Source organism: Peromyscus maniculatus, chromosome 15 (genome assembly GCF_049852395.1).
Source record: "Peromyscus maniculatus bairdii isolate BWxNUB_F1_BW_parent chromosome 15, HU_Pman_BW_mat_3.1, whole genome shotgun sequence".
NCBI lineage: Eukaryota > Metazoa > Chordata > Mammalia > Rodentia > Cricetidae > Peromyscus > Peromyscus maniculatus.
In genome coordinates, this window is record NC_134866.1 from 54,750,293 (window position 1) to 54,770,121 (window position 19,829).

Below are 19,829 nucleotides of genomic sequence, written 5' to 3' on the forward strand. Positions count from 1 at the left end.
TACTAAATTTGTTTACTAGTATATACAATAATCTACCATAATATCTTATACCTATCCATTCTATTTCCTCTTTTCCTTTTTTGAGACAGTTTTTCTTTTCTTAAGGAGAATACTGAGTTAATATTTTCTTTCTCCCCCAACCCTATAACCGTCATCCATAACCCTGAGAAATATCAAACCTTAGGGAGAAGGGGTGTCATTTTCTTAGAATTGCTTCCTGATGTTTAGGGGGTGATGGTATCTCTGTTGGGTACTGTGAGAAAGCTCAGATAGTTAAATCTCAGTTAGACTAACTGTAGATTCTGCAGCAAGTCTCAGAGTAACAGGTAAGATTGTCTGAAATTATGGCAAGAAGTGTAGTATGATGATGATTACCATGGCATCATTCTGGATTGGGTAGAGTTGTTGTTTTGGGGCCCCATCTTCCTTCTGGAAACTTCAGAGATTGCTATGGGAAAAACTTATTTTTTATCAAAATGGAAAGTTTAGATTTAAAGATGACATGACATGTAAGAAAGGATTCCGAGAAATCAAGAGTAGGTATGGAGAGAATTAGAATCTTGAAGACAAATGTCCCTTTTTATTGGTTTCCTTCTGTCTCACACCAGAGGGCTCTTTTGATATGGGACTGAAGAATCTCTCAACCTTTTCTTTTAGCAATATGCTTGGGTTTTGAGAAGGAGTGAACCAACTCCATCTTCAAAGCCAGCTTGGTTTATAAATGAATTGGAACCACAACTTTTCTAGATTGATAGAGATATAGATGTTAGACAGTGAAATTTTACCCTGTGTAGATTGGTACCAATAGATTCTTTTTTTCTGCTGTAAACATCTGGATATCCAAGGCTTTATGATTTCTGGAAGATGGGTATTTCCATTATCCTGGAAAGACAAAAACAGAACCCTACCCAACTTTTTGATTGTTAAATTTTTCTTACAACTTATAGAGATGTGACATTGGTGGGTGAGCTTTTATTTCTCCCCATCAAGGGATTTCTCCTGTTCAAATCTAATTTTTATTAATTTTGTTGGTATTTTTACAAACTCTTCAACTAGCCAAGAGGGGCATGATCTGTCATATTGGAAAGAACAACCACTTTAGAAAACCATGATCCAACTTTGCTCAGTTGTTGCTGAAGGGAAGTTTTCAGTGACTGAGCCACTGGTAACTTGCCAGGAAGCCAGTAAACAAACCCGTCCATGTAGGCAACTGCAATAAAATACAACAAAGGACATGAAAATAAAATAGAAAAGATATGTTGGAAAGATGGTTCCAGATGTATTGGGGTTCCAGAAGGAACAAGAGGAGCATGAGAGAGGAACAGGGTGCATATAATCAAAATGCATGTGCACAAGTATGGAATTGCCAAAATGCTGGCCTGGTTTACCACCCATACACGCTGCATCAGGGCTCCTGTCTGAGAATTTAAGGAACACAGCGACAATGAAAATCTACTTTGCCATTGCTTTTGAGACAAGGTCTCATTCTGTACACAGACTGACCTGAAACTTATTGTATAGTCTATGCTGGCCTAGAACCCACAGCAATAATCCCAAAATAGGTCTCCTTTATAAAGCAATGGACTGGTATGTACCTCCTCTGGTCATCTCTCATAGACCTTAAGGACTCACCAGGTACTTCCCTCTTCTGTTGCCCCAATTATCCAACTCCCAAGTGCTGTCATTTATACTGGATTCACCTTTCTTTCTCCTCATGTGGCTCAACCCTGACTTGTCTTGCAATCCCCACTCACCTCATTGACATCATAACAGCAGGGCCCATATCTCCCTCCTTCTGAGACTAGTCGTGAGGATACCAGTCATTGATAGGGAACAGCATAGCTTTGGGCTTAGAGATGCTGAAGAAGAGGATGGTTCAGAGTGGGCAAGAGGACCCATGTGTCCTTCTCTAGTCTATCACCCTTCCCTCTAAAGAACCCATTCAGCCTAGGCACTGACCCATTAAAGAAAACCTGGGCTTGAGCCTCCATAGAGAGCAGAAAGGAGGCCATGCTGCTTTATGAGTTGTTCAGATTCTTGCTATAGGATAAAGGAAGAAGTGAAGCAGTTTGATGAGAATCCCCAGGTACCAGGCTCTGATACCTGCCTCATCCTCCCTTCTTACATTCTTAGCTCAATCTCAAATAAGGTCCAGTCACTCCCAACCTGGAAGACAAACTGGATGGTTTTCTTTGTGTCTTGGGGATGAGAACAGTGAACTGAAGGCCACCCAAGAGCTGTGAAATAAGAAGGACAAAGAGGCTGTTAGTTGGGGTGTTTAGCTATGTGCTGAGGCACCAGGACCCTGTCCTGTGCTCTCTCCCAGGCCTTCCTTTTCCATGCCTGATTTATACTGGTGCCTGCCTTCATTGGGTTGCCCAGGTCAACCATCAGCTGTTAGCTCTGGTTCACAGCAAAGTAGTCACAGCTCAGGCTGGAGAAGTTCTGGGGACAAGTGGGTACAGGTCAATCAGGTTTTGGTATCCCTCTTAAGGGGATCACTACTGCAGCCCCACTCAAGAATCTCTTTCAGAGCCAGGCATGGTAGTGCATGCCTTTAATCCTAGCACTCAGGAGGCAGAGGCAGGTGGATCTCTCTGAGTTCAAAGCCAGACTGGTCTACAGAGTGAGTTCCAGGATAGCCAAAGATACACAGAGAAACCCTGTCTCAAAAAACAAAACAAAACAAAACAAAACAAAACAAAACAAAACAAAACAAAACAAAACAAAACAAAACAAAAAAGAGTTCCTCCTCATCCCTGGGTGCCTGAGAAGTCCTGAGTACTCAGCCTCCAGAGAGCTATGACCCAAAGTTTAGCCTCATAGGTGCCACTCTCATCTATATTTTGGGCATGGAACATCAGGTTCAGTGAGTTGTTATCATCCAGATACACATGTTTCTTCTTCCTAGAGGGGGCATGCAGGGTAAGGACACTAACGAATGAATTCACAAACCAGGGAGATGGGGCATGGTAATAACACAGTGGGCCCTAGTTCAAGCAGGCATAAGTCATTATGGAAGTACTGCATTTAATTTGTCTAGAGCCAGAGAAACAAGTGCTTTCTATAGACAAAGATAAAATCCAGGGATGCTCACAGACCTCACAAGGCCACTCATCTAGGGTGTCCCTGAGTCTTTGTCATGTGACAGTCTTATTCACCAACACATATCCAACTGTAGGTCAGGTACACAGATGTCCTCACTGCCTTGAGAAGGGTCCTGCCATCCCTTTCCCAAAGCCCTACCTCAGGTTCCAGGCCTGTCTTCCCATGTTCTTTCCTTTCCTTGTCTTCTATCCAGCTCTTGCTCTGGTGGTGTAGAACTGACCAGAGGTCATGACTGTCACGGGCACTTTGGGTCCAAGTAGAAGTTGAGAACAATGTGAATTGGACAGAATAGGGCCAGGGGAGAAAAGGGGGAGTGCACAGAATCAGGGACTCTGGGGCCTCAGTGGCCCTCCTTTTAAGTCTCCCTTCTCCCACTATTTGCTCAGTGCTAAAATCTAACAATCCTCATTGCTCTCTAGGCCTAGGCATTTAGTGTCTGGCTCTTCTGATGGAAGGCCTTTTTCTTTAGCCTCCCAAGAATCCCAAGCCATTTTGGGAAACCTCCCAGACATATACACAGACAGACAGACAGACAGACAGACACACATACACACACACACACACACACACACACACACACACACACATTGCTGAAGTCTTTTGTTCTATGAGGCCACCCCCCAAGGCCAGGCCACCCTCACCTGCAGGCCTTACACTGACATAGATCTTCATCTCACTGCAGTCCTCCTGAACCCTGTTCTGGATAAGTATGGTCAGGGTAAGAGTGTCCTGCTTGGAGGCCAGGGACAGCATCCACCAGGTCACCTCCTTTTGCTTCTGCCAGTCCAGTTGAAGTTCTATCTCTAAGCTTGGAGTCAGGAAAACATGGCATGAGTCTGCCTTTAGTATCTGCTGGACTCAACCCTTCCATCCCACCTTGCACTCTGCCACACTCAAGCAGTCTCCCTCACCTTATAGAGTTGGGGATGTGTTTTCTAGAGGCATTGAGGCAGAAGCTAAAGTTGACATTGGAGAAACACCAAGGAGAAAGTACTGAGTGTTATGCCCAGATCACAGGGACCCCCCAAAAGACCACCACATAGATTGAATCCCATAAGTAAAAACAAAGAGCCTTTATTTCAAGCTTGGAACTTGGTCTCTTTGTCTGTCCAATGCAGCCATGAGAGCAGAGAGCCCCAAGCCCACACAGGGTAGGGTTTTTATAATAGCAAAGTTTGGGGTGAGGTGATTTCTTGGTTCCTGATTAGCTGACATTTGTCTATGGGTATCTATAAAAGGGAAAGAGGTTTGTGCTAGACTCAGGGAAATCCTGTGTTCTTATCTAATCTTATCTAATGTTTGGGTTGGAAAGTTTGGGATGTCAGGTACTTCCCCTTAGATGCTGGTCCATCCTTTGGTGGATCTTTGGGTGGTGTCAGCTTATGACTTTTCCTGGATCCAGGTGTTGCCTATCAGCTATGACTGGGCCCCAAACTCTGCCATGGCAGCTGTGTGGTAAAGCTGTTTGGGGCCCCTCACATTCCCTCCCTTCACAAGTACCAATGACAGGACTCAATCATGATTCTTATCTGTCGAGGGGGTTAATGGTATTGGGACCTAAGAACCATTAGCTAACAGACTTTTCTAGGGCAGTGACATCCATATCTATTGCCATTCTTAAGGCCCTGTAGTTCTGATCTTTGAGTACAGCCAGTTTATATATCTGAATGATTTATATAGAAAAAATTTCTTTTTGGTTTTTCGAGACAGGGTTTCTCTGTGTAGCATTGCACCTTTCCTGGAACTCACTCTATAGCCCAGGCTGGCCTCAAACTCACAGAGATCTGCCTGCCACTGCCTCTTGAGTGCTGGGATTAAAGGCATGCACAACTACTACCCGGCCAAAATAATAATTTCTAAAAGCCATATAATACCTCTTTGGTTCTGGAGAAAGAAGATCAAGAGTCTTATCTTATTGCAGAACCATTTTAGTTAATAAATTCATCAACTGACAACTCTGAACTTATTTTCCTGGTATGTGAATGGGCATATAGTTAGCCATTTTGTCCCCTATGCCAGGGAGTTTCTTTTTGATCCATCATTTCAACCAATTTGAGGTAGGGAGCATAGGACAATGTATTGTCTTCTGGAACTACTTCAAGCTGACACTGGTACATTGTTGTCAGGGCCAAAAATGGCTGAAAGCCTAGTCAAAGGCTAAAAGCCTAGTCAAAGACTGAAAGGCTAGTCAAAGGCTAGACAATGGGGCATTTGTCAGAAGCCTGTGGCTATCTGTCCCCGCTGTAGAGTCAGGGAACGATCACATTGGCTGAATTGGTCCACATCAGCTTTTAGCAAGTCCAGAGCTTGTAGTCATTTGGAGCAGGTTGTACTCAGCAACCAAAGCTTGGATGCGTCTGCCAGCCAAGTAGAAACCAATTGAGACAAATTCAAACTAGGAACAGAAGTTAAATTTTATGCACTTGTTTGGAAATTTTAGGCCCATTGTTTTAGTCATTGGAAAGAGCAGGAGTGCCAAGAACAGGAAAGAGAACAATATCATCCTTAGGAATAGACAGGTGAGAAAATTTTAAGCTATACTTATCTGGAGTCCTTTTGACCTCTGTGAAGTAGATCCAAGTTTTATGACTCTTTTAATCCTCTGAGGCCTATATGAATTTTTCTTTCAAAACTACATAAAAGTTTTAGATATGCTAGTATTACCAATCTGTACTGAAATCCATATCATAGACAAAACAGGTATCTGTAAAACATAGACAAATGGGTATCTGTAAAACAACAGAAGTGGACTCATACCCTTTATGAGTCCTAACAAAAACTATAGATTTGGATCAAAAGCATGTGCATTTTCTTTCTGTCTAGAGATCCAGGTATAGATTGGACAGAGATTTATTTGACCTGTTGAGAAGCAGTTTTAAATTTATATTTAGAGACAATCAAAATAAATCTAAAATGTTGAGCTTGTGACTGAATAGTAAGTAGTGACTATTCTACCAGTGTATCAGAACTCTATTAAATGTTAAGGTCTGAACTTCTATATCATAGAAGGAAAAGCAATCCAAAACATTCTCATAATCTAAATCATTTATTTATATCTTCAAAACTTGCACTTATATCTTAAATTGTTTCCTGAGATCCTCAAAGCTTATAAGCTTTCATATCCTCAGACCTTTTTTCAGACCCATAATTAAAGCTTTATGACTTATTTAAAATTTTCATATTTTAGAACATTATCTTAAAAATGAGGTAACAAGCTAGGTATAGACTTGCTGAAGGATCTGGTTGTCTGATGCTGCCAAGCTGACAAAGTTATAGTGAGCCTAGCCATCAATACTATCAGAAATCTGAGGATAAATTATAACTGAGTGCAGACCAAGCAGCTTCTGAATCTATGAAATGACAGGGACCAGTCCATACCCAGTTATCCATACCCAGGTCTCTATTGCATTGGAGGCAGAGGTATCAGAACAGTATCAGTCTTCACCTGCCAGGCCTAAAGGGGAGAGTTTTTCCTGTGGAAGAGGGACATGGGGAAGATTGGCTTTACTTTGAGTAGGTAAAAAGTGTGCAATCAATTCTCCAGTGTCATGCTACTTGTTCACAGTCTGGGCCAGGTCCTGGTGGCAGGTGTTACATTGGGGCATCTTGCCCTGTGGTCAGCATTACCACAACCAAGTGGAAACATTATAGTGACTCATAATCTTCTTTGGAGACCTTGGGTCACTGCTAGGATCTGGGAGTATGTCTGATATAATAAGCTTTTTAATCAATGTTTTAAATGCCATATTCTGCAGATCTCTGAAGTATTTGGGGACTGTCCAGGCATATATGAATAGAAAAACTTCATTTCTAGCTGCTTGTTTTAAGCTCAACCTTGAAAACATATACAAGGGACTATGTAAGGCTTATCCCTGTAATTAATTACATCAGTACTTAGCATGACTACAATTAAAGAACTTCACTATTTATAAGATGACTGACTATATACCTGTGTTCTCTGACAGTCTACAATATGTAACCTTAAAAACAATGATTTTGCATTCAAGGACTTCTAGTATCAAATGCGGGTTCAGTAAATATTCCAAAACAAAAATAGTCATTCTGTGGATACAAACAAAACAAGTTTATACCAAGCTGTTGAGGCTGTCTCCTGGGAAAGCAAAGAAATGACAAGTGAAAGATCCCAGGGTAAAATGGGCACAACAACTGATGATCTTCCAAAGACAACAATAGCTCTACCTTTAAAATGGTTAACAGACAAGCCTGTATGGATTCAGCAACGGCCTTTAACAACAAAGAAACTCCAGGCTTTAGAAGAGCTGGTATAAGAGCAGTTAAATGCTCAGCACATTGAAGAAACAACCAGCCCTTGGAATTCTTCTGTATTTGTTATTAAAAAGAAATCTGGTAAATGAAGAATGGTAACAGATCTCAGAGCAGTTAACAAAGTAATTCAGCCAATGGGCTCTCTACAGCCAGGAATTCCTTTGCCTACTCTGTAACCTAAAGGATGGCCTCTTATAGTTATCGATTTAAAAGACTGTTTCTTTTCAATACCCTTACAAGAAAAAGACAGAGAAAGATTTGCCTTCAAGGTACCTACTTATAATAATTCTCAAATGGTTAAGAGATATCTATGGAGGGTCCTTCCACAGGGAATGTTGAATAGCCCAACCCTGTGCCAATATTTCATACAACAGCCATTGGAAGTGATATATAAAAAATTTCACCAGGCAGTGGTGGCACATGCCTTTAATCCCAGCACTTGGGAGGAAGAGGCAGGAGGATCTCTGTGAGTTTGAGGCCATCCTGGGCTACAGAGTGAGTTCCAGGACAGGCTCCAAAGATACACACAAAAAAAGAAAAAACAAAAAAAATCCTTAAATCTATAATTTATCATTGTACAGATGATATTTTACTAGCTCACTCAAAAACAGATACTTTAGAAAGAATGTTTGAAGAAGTAAAAAAAATGCCTTGTTGGGGTTTACAAATTGCTCCTGAAAAGATACAAAGAGGAGATTGTATCAATTATTTAGGATATAAAATAGTTCTACAAAAATTAGACCCCAAAAGGTGCAAATTAGAAGAGATCAATTACGGACTCTTAATGACTTTCAAAGATTATTTGGAGACATTTCTCATCTACAAACTATTGTTGGGGTAAAATAATGATGAACTGAGTAATCTGTTCAAAACCTTAGAAGGTGACAAGGACTTAAATAGTCCAAGAGAATTATCTCCTGAAGCTGAGAAAAAAATGGCCTTGGTAGAAAAGAAAGTACAGGAAGGACATGTAGATCATGTTGATCCAAAGCTGGATTGCATTTTGGTTATTTTACAATCTAGGCATTCTCTTATAGGAATTTTAATCCAGAGGGAAGATATTATATTGGAATGGATATTTTTACCAAATAAACAGAGTAAAAAATTAAAAACTTATGTGGAAAATATCTCTGACTTGATTTTGAAAGGAAAATTGAGACTGTGTCAATTAGCAGGAATAGACCCTGCAGAAATTGTCTATACCTTTAACTAAGGAGGACATTGTAAAATTATGGGCAGAAAGTGAACCTTGGCAAAGATCTTGCAGTAATTTTTTGGGAGAGATTAACAGCAAATATCCCAAAAGCAATAGAATTGAACTTATAAAGAGAGCTGATTGGATTTTGCCTCGAATTGTGTGGGAAACACCCATATCTGGAGCTCATACATTTTATACAGATGCAAACGAACAGGGAAAGGCAGGTCAAAAATCAGAAAATTTAAGTAAAGTGGTTCAAAGTCCTTATAATTCAGTTCAAAAATTGCAATTGTATGCCATACTGTTGGTATTAATGGATATTTCAGAACCTCTCAACATAGTTACTAACTCTCAGTATGCTGAAAGAGTGGTATTACATATTGAGACTGCAGAATTCATCCCTGATGAGTCATAATTAACTTCACTATTTATTCAATTATAGGATATAATCAGGAATAGGAAGCATCATTTATATATAACTCACATCTGATCCCATATGGGTCTGCCTGGGCCTCTAGCACAAGGTAATGATGAGACTGATAAATTATTGATAAGAAATGTGCTGGAGGCCTCAGAATTTCATTAAAAATATCATGTCAATAGCAAAGGTTTAAAAAAGGATTTTTTCCATAACCTGGCTACAAGGCAAGGATATTGTAAGGAAATATCCTACCTGTTTCTTTTACAATCAAATGCCATTATCAGCAGGATGCAACCCAAAGGGTACTCAGAGGAATGAAGTCTGCCAGATGGATGTGTTTCACTTTGCAGAATTTGGAAAATTGAAATATGTACACCATATCATTGATACTTATTCAGGATTTTAATAGACAACTGCTTTGAGTTCTGAAAAAGCTGATTCTGTAATCATGCATTTGCTAGAAGTTATGGTCATCATTGGTATACCTGGACAAATTAAAACTGACAATGCTCCAGTTTTTTGCTTATTACAATATAAAGCATATTACAGGTAATCCACATAATCCTACAGGTCAAGCAGTTATAGAGAGATCAACCAGAACTCTAAAGGATATGCTAAATAAACAGAAAGGGGTAACACCCCCCCCCGAAATAGACTGAATAATGCTCTTTGAATTTTTCTCCATGCTAATGAGAAAGGAACAACAGCTGCAGAGAGACATTAGATAATAGAAAAAACTACCGGATTAAATCAGCCTATTTACTTTAAGAACATGCTGACCTCAGAATGGAAACCAGGATACGTGTTACATTGGGGACAAGGTTTTGCTTTTGTTTCTACAAGAGAAGGTAAGCTGTTGATACCATTAAGATTAATAAAGGTTCAGTTTGAACAAGAAAGACCTCTTAATAGAAGAGGTGATAGTTCATCAACCAGCATGACCATCCAATTTAAACTAACTTATATCATTAACACATGCCTTTTCATTTAATCAGACATAACTTGCCCCAAAGGGAAACTCCCAAAAATTAGTCTTGGGGAAAGGTTTTTGTTTTTGTCTTTTAGGAGAATGAAGGCCAAGGAATCTGAAGAACACTGAACAAATGAGACATCTGAAGAAAAAGGACAAATCATCTAGAAAAAATCTCCCAAGAAAAAAGAGTAAAATGGCCTATTGGTATATCATCTATAAAATTTCATAAGTCTTCCTAAATGTTTGTTTCTGCTCTTCTCTAAAAACATTTAACACAAACAGTGTTCTTGTAGTCCCAGTTCAATTAAAAATTAAAGCTGGCTTTGGAGTTGGAGAATGGCTCTCTCCTTCTTTAAACCCAAGCATGCTGTTAAAAGGAAAATGCAAACTCTCTGTATCATGCCAGAAGAAAGAGCAATCTTCTGATATGGGACAGGAGAAAACAAAAAAAAATTAAGGGACTATTCTATTACTAATAATCTCAATTCTTTGATTCTATCCTGATTCTTTAATCTTTTCTTAAAGTATGAATTTTATATCAAAATTTACATGATTAATACATATACATTTTTAAACTTTGTTAAAAATGTATTTTTTAAACATATTAATGGACACATAGAGTACTAACTAATTCTAAAATAAAGGCTTCAGTTAGCTGCCAATACATGTCTTTGTGTTCAAGTCTCCATCAGTTTTCTGCAGGAAATCATGGCCAGGCTTAACATCAAATTTGAAGTCTCCAGGAAGAAGATGGGGCCCCATAACAACAACAATTCCACATGGACAATAATAATAACACTAAGCTGACAAACATCATCTACAGATCAGCTTTGGACTACAAATTGCTTAGAGAAATTTTGAGATGGCTAGCTGAGATGACCCAGTTTCACAGACTACTTGAATAAGGTCTTGAGATAACTTTGGCATTATGCACAAACTGGACAACAAAGGATATAGCTACCTTTCCTAGAATTTGACAATTAACCCAATATTTTTCTATTCAGAATAAAGACTCTTTCACCCATAACCAGCAGGAAGCAATTTTAAAAACACAACACCCACATTCCCAAAGAGGTGGTGTGGGGTGGGTGGCTTTTGGTCTTTTAATGGGTTTTGGGTCTGGAATAATTTTCATTGTTTAGTAGGGTCAGTAACAAGTTGTTGTTAGTGTTAGGGAAAGGGCTAAGCAAAGGAGATTAGATTTAATGTTCTTGATATATATATATATATATATATATATATGTATATATATATATATAATTATAGAATAGAGGGTAGGTTATTGAATCTACTCTGAAAAGTAAAGAAAAGATATAAATTTGATATAGATAAAAAGATAGATTATTGAATCTACTTTTAAAAGACAATTACTAGTTTTAAATACTTTACATTGGATTGGATTTTTGTATATTGTATACAAATTATATATATTGAGATTGAGGTTGTTAGAAAATGCTATATGTATATTTCTAATCTTGTTCAAGATATTGTAATTATATAGTTTATTTAACAATGTAATGCAATTTGCTAATCCTTCAATGTTATTATTACCAACCATCAGAATATAAAGAAATGAAAGTTAGTAGTTAGAAATTACAATTGAACTTGTAGTCATATTAGGTATGTTTTCAAGATTAAGTAGATATATTTTAGATAGACAAGTCATCTTCAAACCCTTCAGAGATCCACAGAATATGGCATTTAAAGTGTTTTAATAACTTAGATTTTTTTTTCTTTTTTTTCATGTCAGCTCCTGGTAGCACCAATCTACTTCAGAGAAGATATGGCCATTTAAAAAACAGCATATGGAATTAACTTTCATTGTGTCAAAAGTTAGCCACTGGACAACAAAGTATCTTCAAATCAACTGCTGACAAACAGGACAAAATGGACAGACAGGACACAAAACAAAGGACTACCAATCCTTGCCAAGACAAGTGTGGTTGTGGCTTTAGCAACATGCATCCTCTGAGGCCAGGACAATATGGCACCATCGCTGAAGTGGTCTTTGCAATCCGGAAAAGGTACAGTGCCCCTTTCTTGGAAGGCAGCTGAACTGGCAGTGGACCGATGGCTTCTGATGTGCAGTGGAACAATAGCTGAAACAGTTATTCTTGAAAGAGTAACTAAGCTGACAGATTCTAACCTCTCAATGGTAATCTGGCATGTAATAAAAGAGATGAAGCCACCCACAAGCTGAGAAGAATGGGATGCAGAGAAGAACGGGATGCTGAGATGAAGCTACACACAAGCCAAGAAGAATGGACAGCTGAATTCCAAAAACATCAACAATGTCCAGAATTTAAAATCCTGAATCATGACAGTACACTAGTGGAATTCAGGTGTTTCTGGTACATGGACTACTCTCACCAAATGTGAGGTCGGACTGTAGGCCTTGCATACATCCTACTTCACAAATAAATCTGTCAGATATGCTAAGCCTATAAACTGAAGATGATGCCCCAACATTGCGGAGAAACCTTGAGCGACTGTCCAAGCAGCTGGCTGTTTCTGTCAACTCACATTTTTTTAGAAGCCGCTTGTGTACACTTCCTGTTTTTTTAGGTAATATTATTTCCTTCTTGGGTCTCTGAGGGAGTTGAAGATTTAGATAGTTATAGTTAGTTGAAGATTACATAGTTATAATTATAGTTAAAGATTAGATATAATTATAGTTTTCCTTGTTTAGAATTTCAGGAAAAAACTCACTAAAGAGGTGTAAGTGTATAAATTTGAAAGACATTATTGTTGTGCCCAGATTGTGACCCCCAGAGAGACCACCAAAGATGAGCATGCCAGAATGCAAAAGCAAGGTTTAAATATGGATATCCAAAAGCAATACAAGCCTAGGCAGGGGCTTCATCCTATACATCCAATGCAGTGGAGGCTGGAGGAAGTGCCCACCTGTCTGCAAGCTCAGCTTTTAAAGGGAAAAATCACAAGGTTACATCATTTAGGGGTGCTAGTACGGGTACAATTCTAATTGGCTGGCTTCTAGGGACTTCTAGAAATTACTTCTAAGGGAGTGTTTGCCCACCACCATTTTTCATTGGATGCCCTCAGGTGGGGGCATTTCTGTGGTCAGTTACCCTGGAAACCAGGGAGAGGACATTCCATAGTCCAGCAGGCATTACCTTGTGACTACCTTGTGACTCTGTACTTTTACACTTCCTGGTTTCTGGAACCTGGACTGACTGGTTTCAGTAACTATTGGCCTATTCCTAAAAGGAAAAATCTTAGGCCTTAGTTTTTGGGTGAAAGCATTTTGGTCTTATTTCTAAGATGGCTCATTTTGGTCTCACAATTATAAGATAGTTCTCTGTTAGTAATATAAGTTAGGATAGAAAGCAAATTAGGTACATTTTGGACTTACCAAAATAGGATAGATAATGGAATATTTTCTCTGAGTTTGTCAAATACAAATGGACTAGACATTGTTTAGGTATTTATTGCTTATATATATTGTATATAGTTATTGTACTTATTGTACATAGTTTTTCTTATATTACTTATAACGTTTTTCCTTTTTTCTTTTTATTAGGATACAAGGGGGAAGTGTGGTGATATTTTATTTGTGCTGAAATGTGATTTTTATAAAAATAATAAATTAAGCAGAAGTCTGGCAGTGGTAGCACACGCCCTTAATTCAATCACATGGCAGGCAGAGTCTCTGTGTGGTCAAGGCCAAACAAGGTGATCTGAACTTTTAATCCCAGTACCACCATAGAGACCTAGAGGTCTGTATAGACAGGCAGTGATGAAGAAGTCATGTGGTTGGGTTTAGAACCAATGAGAAGGCAAAACAGAAAGGCAATAAAAAGACAGGTCACACCGAAGAAGGTCTCTCTCTCAGGGGAAGAACAGCAGTGAGTGGTAAGCTAAAGGCTATTCACTAGTGCTCTGATCTCTTGGGCTTTTAACTCTGTATTTGGCTCTTTATTTCTTATTTAATAAAACTGTTTAGAATTTTGTCTACAAATAGGAGAGAGGGATGAGTTGGGTCCTGGCCCATGAGCAGGGACTAAGGGAGCCTAGAGGCTAGCATTGAATACATAGCCTGCCTTCTAGAACTCAGCCTGCTCCGTTTAACTGGACTCCCTTCAGAATTCTAGCCACATTATCATCTGGGTGATCAATTAAGTTACAAAGTTTAGCTGCCAGAACAAGGTATATTCTTATGAATAAAAGCATTGAGGTGCAACTTTAATATCTTATTATCCAATAACTTATTTATCACACACATGCAGCCAGCCATCTATTTAAATATTCTAGAAGCTTGCTGTTGAGCACTTGGCAAAGACATAAGTACTTTGGTATAAATCTCTAAGTTAGCTTTTGTTAATGTGAATACATCTTTATAACCTTAAAATTTTATCAGTTAATACCAATGTGAAATATTTAAGACTTGTTGCTTCCTTAGTCTAAAAGGAGATAAATGAACAGAGATAAATGTACTTACCCTTAGTAAAAGATGCTTGCCAGACACATGGCTGCCTGCGTCATGATGAGGTCACCAGCCAAGATGGAGGAAAGTCACATGGTTGCTGTTTAAAACATGTTTTTCTAAACAATAATTACATGCACACATATGCATAGTTGGATCTAAGTGAAATACACATAGATACAGAGCTAAAGCTAGCTTACATTCACACATATAGAGTTAAATCCAAGTCACATACATGTGTACATACACACACATGTATGTATCTCTATTTTTTTTTGTTTTGTTTTTGTTTTTGTTTTTCGAGACAGGGTTTCTCTGTGTAGCTTTGCGCCTTTCCTGGAACTCGTTTTTGGAGACCAGGCTGGCCTTGAACTCACAGAGATCCACCTGCCTCTGCCTCCCGAGTGCTGGGATTAAAGGTGTGCCTACCACTGCCTGGCTGTATCTCTATTTTTAATATAAACATTTTGCAGTGAAGAATTATCAACTATTTTTAAAATGAAGAAAACTAACCAGAATTAAACTAATATGATCAAATTTCAAATTCAGTGTTTGCAGGTATGAGAAACCACAACAAACATAGTTCACATCCCCTCTGGCCTTCTACAACCCTCTATATACCTTCCTTCAGTCTGTTCCTTTGATTCCTCAGACATTTTTGCTTCAGACAAATTCCTCTTTCCCTTTCCTTCTCTTTATTATTCCAGTCTCCTGCCTTCTTTCTTATTTTCTAAGCACAGAAACTTTTTTTCTTTCTTTATTTATTTTTTAAATTACATTCATGATATTAATCACATTTGTGGTATTCATAGATTACATCCGCAGTATTCATTCATATATATATATATATATATATATATATATATATATATATATATGTCAAATGTCATATATAAATGTCAAATGTCATTTCTTGAATGGGGTAGGAGGTCTTAATTACAGGCTTATAGAACAATGGGAGGACCCCTGAGGGCAGAAGTTCGCTACTGATGTTTTACAATCTTGCATCGAAGCAACACAGAAACTCTTACCAAAGTCTTTCTTGTGGTTCCCCTCAGTAGTATAGAATATATTGTATGGCTACAATATTTTAAACAAGAACAGAAATGTGGTGAACCAAGAATATATTATAGAGATTCAGCTCTGTATTAAAGCTATACTTTGACCAGCCAAGGGTCTATCAAAAGGCAATCAATTTATTATGAATATTTGGTGTTATCCAGCTTTTACTATTTCAGCTGTCTTCTGCTATGAAATTCTTGTGTGCCCAAATATTTCCAGACCTGCTGAACCTATAAAGGTAACTAACTCCCACACTGAGCCTAGAAGACAAGCTGGCTGGAGACACATAGCTTTATTTCTTGTGCTAATGAAGTTCAGGTCATCCTCTAAGGTGGAAGGTAGGATGGAGCAACATTCCCAAGGAGGCAGAGAACCATGGCTAGCAGAAGAAGAGACAGGCATTTTTCTGTAGAACAAAGTGAATGGCATGACCATGGAGAAGGGAAGAACATAGAGGTAGTGTAAATTTTAAGGCAGAACTCTTGAACCAGGTGTTGTTTATGCTACAGCGCTGCTCCTCGTGGCTGGTTGCCACCTGCAGCAGCTATGCCATCGGAGGAGCGTGCTGACTGAAAGAATCACAGCCATGGTTACCTTTTAGAGCTTTATTGGGAGGGGGATAGAGAGAGAGAGAGAGAGAGAGAGAGAGGGGGGGGGGGAGGGAGAGAGGGGGGCCAACGGGAGGAAGGAGCGGAAAGGAGAGAGACAGAGGACAGAGAGTGCACAGAGGGCCCACCCGCTTTTTAGACTGGGATGCCATGAAGACTGATGAAGTAATTAAGGACCAAATCCTTACATCCCAGACTTTCCCTTATTATAAAAAAAAAAAAAAAAAAAAAAAAAAAAAAAAAAAAAAGCAGGTAGATGGGACTAGGGACGTCGTTCCTCTCAAAAACTGCTTCCAGCTGACTTGGGCGTTGGTTGGCTCTGGGGGGGAATGGAGAAGTGGAGTTTTCCGAGGTAGACAGGCGTTGTGGGATGCTGTCTGTCATCTGTTTGCTCTGGAGACATGTATCCCTCTTGGCTGTGGCTGGGAACTGTCTGTTTGACAAGATGCTGGTGACACAGAAAAAAAAAACTTAAATAAGAGAATTATTATTTTTGTGAGACCAAAATGAGCCATCTTAGAAATAAGACCAAAATGCTTTCACCCAAAAACTAAGGCCTAAGATTTTTCCTTTTAGGAATAGGCCAATAGTTACTGAAACCAGTCAGTCCAGGTTCCAGAAACCAGGAAGTATAAAAGTACAGAGTCACAAGGTAATGCCTGCCGGACTATGGAATGTCCTCTCCCTGATTTCCAGGGTAACTGACCACAGAAATGCCCCCACCTGAGGGCAGCCAATGAAAAATGGTGGTGGGCAAACACTCCCTTAGAAGTAATTTCTAGAAGTCCCTAGAAGCCAGCCAATTAGAATTGTACCCGTACTAGCACCCCTAAATGATGTAACCTTGTGATTTTTCCTTTTAAAAGCTGAGCTTGCAGACAGGTGGGCACTTCCTCCAGCCTCCACTGCATTGGATGTATAGGATGAAGCCCCTGCCTAGGCTTGTATTGCTTTTGGATATCCAGAATTAAACCTAGCTTTTGCATTCCGGCATGCTCGTCTTTGGTGGTCTCTCTGGGGGTCACGATCTGGGCACAACAATTTTATGTTGACATTTATCTGAGATAGATCCGGCCTGTCCCTATGGATTTTGAAACATCGTAAGCTTTATCAGAGACAGATTATTTTAAAGCACCTGTTTCCTTTACTAGTTCAGCATCTAGGAGACAGGTGATCAATTGTTAAAAGCATCTCATAGTAATAGATGTTTACATTAAAGTCTTTTTGTAGTGCCCAGATGCTTTTGGGTCTGGGGGTGTAAATACATTTTAGCTGTTACAGTTTCTTATTTGATGATCTCTAGACTCCAGTTCTATGGTGGTCCTGTACCATTAGCTGAACAGTGAGTTAGAACAGGGATCTGGGAAGAGAAAAGCTTGTGGTGCATGAGAATTTATTTTTTTGGAATTAGGGACAAGGCAAAGATCAGGGCCCTGTCTGTATGCACATGAGAAACACAGGCAGTTGATCTGGAGTGAAACAATGAGCTCTTGTTTTAGGTGGAAATCTTTTTTCATTAAGTAATTCTGAGAGTGCAATTAAATCTTTCCAGAGGTGGTAAGGCTGTCTTCTGTACCTGACAATAAAGGAGAGGTGGCATCCCAAAACTCCCAGGACTTAGTCAGTGGCTCTGGTGTCCAGAAGGAAAGAAACAGACCACTTCCCTGCTGCGTTCTGGGTTCCCTGTCATGCCTGTAGCCAAGCCTAGGTCTGCTGGAGGTCTTAGCTTGATGTACCCATATATCTTGGTGCCTGGGGGCAGTCAGCTGACTCTTTGTCTTTCTAGGTGGCACTTTTTTTTTTCCATCACAGGCAATTTATTTTGTTCTATTCATTCACAGTTAATACAGAAAATACTTGGAAACATTTCCATATAATATTTGACACAGAAATCATCAAATAGAAGTATACAATGTTGACAGGAGGCAGTACATTTATAATTTATAACCCCAAATGTATTTATAAATTAGAGATGGAAAGATCTACAAATGAAATTATGAAGGTTCACCAAAGTCATTTAATCTGTCAGTTTCTCATTCATTTTTATGTCTTAATAATATTCTATTGTATGAATAAGCCACATTTTATTTCTCTCCAGTATTTGATAGCTATTTGAGTTGTTTTAACTTTTTTACTATTAGCAACACACTGCTGTAAATCTTCATGTACATGTTTCATAGGTGCATATTTTCAGTAGTTTGAGGTTATATTCCTAAGGGTAGAATTGTTGAGTAACAGAGTAACAATGTTTTGCATTTTGACCAACCACCAGACTGTTTTGCCAAAGTGGCACACCATTTTACAATCTCACCAAATCCTTGTTTTTAAGGCTCTGATTTTTGTACAAAAGCATTCAATCATTCTGTCAGACCAAACCAGGAAAAGTAAGCTATAGTTCAGAGCTGTTCTATTCCATTTACTATGCAAAGCCAATCTTGGCGTTTGCAACTCTCAGCCCTTTTGAGTATTCTTGCAGTGTTCACCTTTTCCTCCACCACTTTTTTTTCTTCTTTTTTTCTGGTTTATTTCTATCTATTACAAATGTATAAAAATCCTCCATCAACACTGCTGATAGCAGCAGAACCTTGAGAAATATACCTTTGGTTTGCCTCAGAAAAGGAACACATATTGTACTGTAAAGTTTATAAAATTGGCGCAAAACATTGTAATAATGTTACAATACCAGTTTTAAGAGTTCAGTGACTAATGGGGAGCCGATGGGATACATGCAGAACTGTGAAAGCGATCTCACTTAGCCAGCTGTACACGTAGACTGTAAATCTACATTCAGATCATTTCTGAACTAAGACTATCATCTCAGTTTATCTGTTGAGGTCAACCAGGAAACCCTAGAATATACCTTGATTTTTGCAAAAAGACAAAATAGGGGGAGGGGTTTCTTCAGCATTTCAGTCCACGAGTAACAGTATCCTAACAGGCAAAGTGTTCTCTCACTGTCAACATAGAATGAACTGCTGCTGGAGGTCAACTTGGGCTTTAATTTGCATTAGCACTTACATGCATAGTAGTCCAAGTCGTTGACCTCATGACTTTAAAAAGTAACTCTAAAAAAGTAAAATGGCCCTTCTTGGAAGACTAAAGAAAGACATCCAGCCACAGTTGTAAAAAGTCTCATCAAAACAATATACCCTTTTATGAATTACGCCTCAATTAAAAAAAAAAAGTAGCCCCAAATAAGAAGCAGCTCTGAAAAAAAAAATATAACTTAAGATATTTGAAAAAAACAAGGTGAATACAGGTTTAAAAGTAATTAAGATATATTTTCTTAAGGCTATCTAGAATTAGGCTTTAAAGAATTCTACCATTTCAAGTTTACCACTAGTTACTAGATACCTATTTACAAACAAGATGTTCACCTTTTTTGTTCCTTTATCAAGAGAAAAATCTACCTTCAGACTATGAGGGTGGTGATGGGGAGGGACTAGAAAACAAGATTCAAACAATCCCTTGCAAATATCACATTTTTCAAATGGAAGAACTCCAAACTGCACTAGAAGTTCCAATCACTAAGACACTTTCCATTGAAATGATTTAAGTACAACTACATGGCACCAGGGTTTAGGCCTAATATAGGCCTGACAACCAAGACCTTGTTTTCTGGAAGAAAGGCCTCAAAAGTCCCACTCAATTCCATATAACAATACTTCAAAGATCAATTAGGTTTTCCTTTCCTTAATATTTTTGTTTTTGACTTCTAATCCTAAAGA

At 38.7% G+C, this 19,829-nt stretch overlaps 1 pseudogene; it reads right to left on the bottom strand.

The window, feature by feature from the left end:
* Positions 1 to 19,829, bottom strand: part of LOC107401472 (integrin alpha-5-like) — a 30,968-nt pseudogene that overhangs the window by 3,341 nt on the left and 7,798 nt on the right.